This window comes from Pelobates fuscus, chromosome 1 (assembly GCF_036172605.1).
Source record: "Pelobates fuscus isolate aPelFus1 chromosome 1, aPelFus1.pri, whole genome shotgun sequence".
Taxonomy (NCBI): Eukaryota; Metazoa; Chordata; class Amphibia; order Anura; family Pelobatidae; genus Pelobates; species Pelobates fuscus.
In genome coordinates, this window is record NC_086317.1 from 284,845,291 (window position 1) to 284,850,534 (window position 5,244).

Consider the following 5,244-nt stretch of genomic DNA (forward strand, 5'->3'; position numbering starts at 1 on the left):
TGTGTGTGTAATGCAGAGTGTGATGCAGAGCCTTGGTGGGGGGTGGGCATTTTTATTTTTTAATTATTTTAATATTTTTTTGCTTCATTACATTTTTTTATTATTATTATTTTTTTATTTTATTATTATTTTTTATTTAATTATTATTTTTATTTTATTATTTTTTTATTTTTATTATTTTTATTATTATTAATATATATACACATTTTTTTCGTCCCCCCTCCCTGCTTGCTAGCTGGCCAGGGAGGGGGGCTCTCCTTCCCTGGTGGTCCAGTGGATGGGTACTGTGTAGGATGGGGCTGTGGGGGCTGCAGAGAGATGTTACTTACCTTTCCTGCAGCTCCTGTCAGCTCTCTCCTCCTCCGCCGGTCCGTTCAGCACCTCGGTCAGCTCCCAGTGTAAATCTCGCGAGAGCCGCGGCTCTCGCGAGATTTACACTGTGAGCTGACAGAAGAGCTGAACGGACCGGCGGAGGAGGAGAGAGCTGACAGGAGCTGCAGGAAAGGTAAGTAACATCTCTCTGCAGCCCCCTACACAGGGTATAACTGTATTACTGTACATTGCCGTACATTGTATGTGGGTGTCCTCTGGGTATTTTTCACGGCACACCACCTGGGGCGACCCCCCAGATATGCATGCTCGGTCAAACACTGACCTATATGATTGATGTGGGTGTCCTCTGGTCCTCCACGGCACGCCACCCGGGGTACACCCCGATTACAAGCACGGAGGCCCAGACCTCATCTCATAACGATTGCCTGTTGTTTGTGCACCGAACTCTGATACAACTGTGGTGAATCTGGATACACCCAGACACTTTTTCCCATCTGCTACACTTCAGGCTCACATCTACCCTCTACTCTACTGACTGGCGGACGACCTCCAGTTGTACCAGAGGGCTGTCACTATATATAAGTATCGCACTATCCCCACTGACTCTCCCTTTCGCCCTACATGACGAGAGAAAGGTTACGAGTCATGGAAGACAATCAGTCCAGCCAAGACTTTCAGGCGATGATTAACGCTGCTGTGGCGGCCTCGGTAGAAAAAGCCCTACTGAGGGCGCTACCACAGAGCCAGGGCGGCGCAAGCCCCCCAGAACCGATGGAAGCCTCGGGATCTGATCCCTCCAAGCCGAAGAGGCTGAGTAAGGGTTCCCCCCCGTCCTCGAAAGCCAAAAGCACTCTACCCGCTAAGCGGAGTAAGAGCACGGAAAGACTAACACCGGCGCCCCGGACACTACACTCCTCAGACGAAGAGGATTCCTACGTACCACACACTCTAGACGTGGTGGACGAATGGCACGGGGACGGCTCGCCATCGGAGGAGGACGAGTGGCAGGATTTACCCCCCACATCATCAAGATTCGTCAAGGAGACGTTTCTAGACGAAGATGGTCGGGACGAAGATGATTCTTACGGCAAGAGAGCCGGAAAAAACGGAGACGGAAGTTTCAAGGACGACCAGGGTAACCCCCTGTTCGATCCACGTACCATTCGGCACCCACGCTCTTCCGAATGGATATTACCGGACCACCTGACGGACTTCATTCATTATTGGCTCCGTAAACCTCTAGAGAGATGCCTTTATCTCGGAGTTAAAAAAGCATGTGAATCTCTTCACTACCCTAAACAAAGCACAGACTTCACCTGTCACCTGTCGGCGAAAATTAATAAGAACCTAGACAGAATAGAAAAAGATACACTTTCTATAAAACAGAAAAAATTCAAACGAGACATGGATGATTACAAAAGAGGCAATGTTAGGAAGATGTATCACCATAAGACAGAAAGCCATAGATCCGATAATCAGAGATATTCTGACACAAACAGAAAACCTAGAACCCCTAGAAGCTATAAAGCTGTTCCGAGACAAAACTATAGGGAACCGCAGGGACATAAAGAAAATAGAGAGGATCAACATTGGACGGAAGTCAGGAGAAGTAAAAACTACCAAAATCAGATTTCTAAGGGATACAAACATTCTAAAAATTCTAACACATATGCGTCGTACCCTAGAGAACACAACTCTAAGGGCCAAACGACAGAAAGATCATATGCTCACACTAACAGATTTGAACCCCTTTGAAATGTAGAAGAAAGGGCTGTTTTTTTAGGAACCCCGAATCTTCATCATACCTTTGTAAGACCTCAACATTCCCACCAAAAGAGACGTCGTTTCTCTGTGGAAGGGGAACTAGAGGAGGAAAGGGTAAGAAGAAGACCAAGGGAGTTCTAGAAAGTAATGATGATAAGAAAGTAGAACCTATTAAAATTTTCAATCTATCAAATAAAATGTTAAGTGATAAGGTTAAGTTTCACGTTAAGGTTCTAACAAAAGGGTTCAAATTTGCCCCAAGCTGCAATATCAACAAATTTGACACTTTTCTAGACATGAATAGATTTATGAGAAAACTATGTCTAAAGAAATTTTTCTTGTCAAAAGATACTAACGACCAAAGGATAGGAGAGATATTAGAATTTAATCATACCAATCTCAAACCAAGGTCTAACTTTTTCCCTTACCATCTTAAAAGTCCAAGTATGAAGGCATTTGAGAAGGCATGTATGACCGACCTTAGAGAAATTAAACCCCTCTCTAAATACCAACTTAATCTAACATGGGGGGAGAAAAAAGCTCTGGAAGATTTGGCTAAGGACGATAGTATCATTATTAAACCGGCAGACAAAGGGGGGGGAGTTGTCATTATGGACAAGAAATTCTACACTGATGAAATCTATAATCAATTGAAAGATGAAAGAACATATGGTAAACTCAAAGCCAATCCTGAACCTAAAATTAAAAAAGAACTGGTCCAATTTTTGGATAAGGGTTCAGAATTGGGTATTCTCAATAGAGATGAGTATAGGTTTCTTAATAAGGAACATGCTATGATTCCCGTCATCTATGTCCTTCCTAAGATCCACAAGGATCCAGTACTACCTCCAGGTAGACCTATTGTGGCAGGGGTGGACTCTTTGTTATCACCCCTGTCGCAATACATTGATACCCTTTTGCAACCTTTGGTTCTTAAAACTAAGGCTCACTTAAAGGACTCTATCAACCTTCTTCAAACATTAGACAATTTTGTCTGGGTAGATGGATATATTTTAGTAACCAGTGACGTGGGTAGTCTATACACGGTCATTGAACATCATGTGGGCTGTGAGGCAGTAGAACATTTTCTGAGAGCAGCTAATTCCTTTAAAGACGAACAGATCAGGTTTATTGTTGATGGGATCAGAATCATATTGCAGAACAATTTTTTCTGGTTCGAAAATGAGTTCTATATCCAGAGAAGAGGTACCGCCATGGGGACCAAGTTCGCCCCCAGTTATGCCAACCTGTTTATGGCATACTGGGAAGAGTCTTTTATATATGCTCAGCATGACTGGGAGGCGAACTTGGTCCTGTACAGGCGGTACATAGATTATGTATTCTTCATATGGAAGGGAAGTAGAACTTCTTTGGATGAATTTTTGCTTTTTCTTAATGACAATACATGGGGCATTCAATTGACCTCAGAAATTAGCCGTCAGGAAGTGCATTTTTTGGACTTGAGAATATTCATAGAGAATGGGACAGTAAAGACCAAAACGTTCTTCAAAACTGTCGATGTCAATAGTTTTATTGACATCGACAGTTGCCATTTCAAGACTTGGCTTTCCAATATTCCTAAGGGACAGTTCATGCGATTAAAGCGTAATTGTACTGATGACAACACTTTTATTGAACAATCTGACATCCTGAAGAAACAATTTTATCAGAAAGGATACGAAAGGGAACAGGTAGAAACCCAATTTGATGAAATTTGTACAAAGCCAAGAGGGGATCTTTTACAATATAAACAAAAAGAGAATATTATACAAGAGAAGCAAGTTTCTTTTGTATGTGATTTTAATTCCCAAAGCTATAGATTTCATAAAATTCTTAAAAAACACTGGCATATTTTGAAACAAAATGAAGACCTCGCTACTTTCGTGGGTGAGAAACCACAAATAGTATATAGAGGAGCCAGTAACTTTAAAAATATTTTAACCAGTAGTTTTATACCTAAAAACTCCCCAAAAAAATAAAGATGTTATGGGTAAAGATTTAAAGGGTTTCTACAATTGTGGAAACTGCAAAGCATGCAATAGTAGCAAAATTATCAATAGAAAAACAGAAAAATTATTTTCCAATAAAACGAAAAAGGAATATGTAGAAAAAGATTTTATCACATGCAATACTAATAATGTGATCTATTTATTGTCATACAAATACAAAAAGAGAAGTCCTGCGCTTAAGCAGCAAGGACTACAACACACATCAGCCCCAATATATAGTAAAAACCAAAGAAAAGAAAATGTTACTTGCGCTTTCTCCTTAATCCCTATGTATATTTAGACAAATGGAGGTCATTTAGTTGCTCCAATGGCCATTGGAGGGATGCCCGCCTGCCAACGTCAAGGCAGACCCCCCTAAGCGGGTCCTAACACTGACCCTTCAGCCTGCTTCCTTGAGCTTCTGGCAAAGATATCTCTAATGAGACAGAAAGGGGTATTTTTTATATACACCCCTTTACTTATTAACCCTTAATAGGGAACACATGGGATGGGTAGCAGCATTGTAACCAGGCTGTGTGATACAAAGTAAATACAAATACAAAAAGAGAAGTCCTGCGCTTAAGCAGCAAGGACTACAACACACATCAGCCCCAATATATAGTAAAAACCAAAGAAAGAAAATGTTACTTGCGCTTTCTCCTTAATCCCTATGTATATTTAGACAAATGGAGGTCATTTAGTTGCTCCAATGGCCATTGGAGGGATGCCCGCCTGCCAACGTCAAGGCAGACCCCCCTAAGCGGGTCCTAACACTGACCCTTCAGCCTGCTTCCTTGAGCTTCTGGCAAAGATATCTCTAATGAGACAGAAAGGAGTATTTTTTATATACACCCCTTTACTTATTAACCCTTAATAGGGAACACATGGGATGGGTAGCAGCATTGTAACCAGGCTGTGTGATACAAAGTAAATACAAATACAAAAAGAGAAGTCCTGCGCTTAAGCAGCAAGGACTACAACACACATCAGCCCCAATATATAGTAAAAACCAAAGAAAAGAAAATGTTACTTGCGCTTTCTCCTTAATCCCTATGTATATTTAGACAAATGGAGGTCATTTAGTTGCTCCAATGGCCATTGGAGGGATGCCCGCCTGCCAACGTCAAGGCAGACCCCCCTAAGCGGGTCCTAACACTGA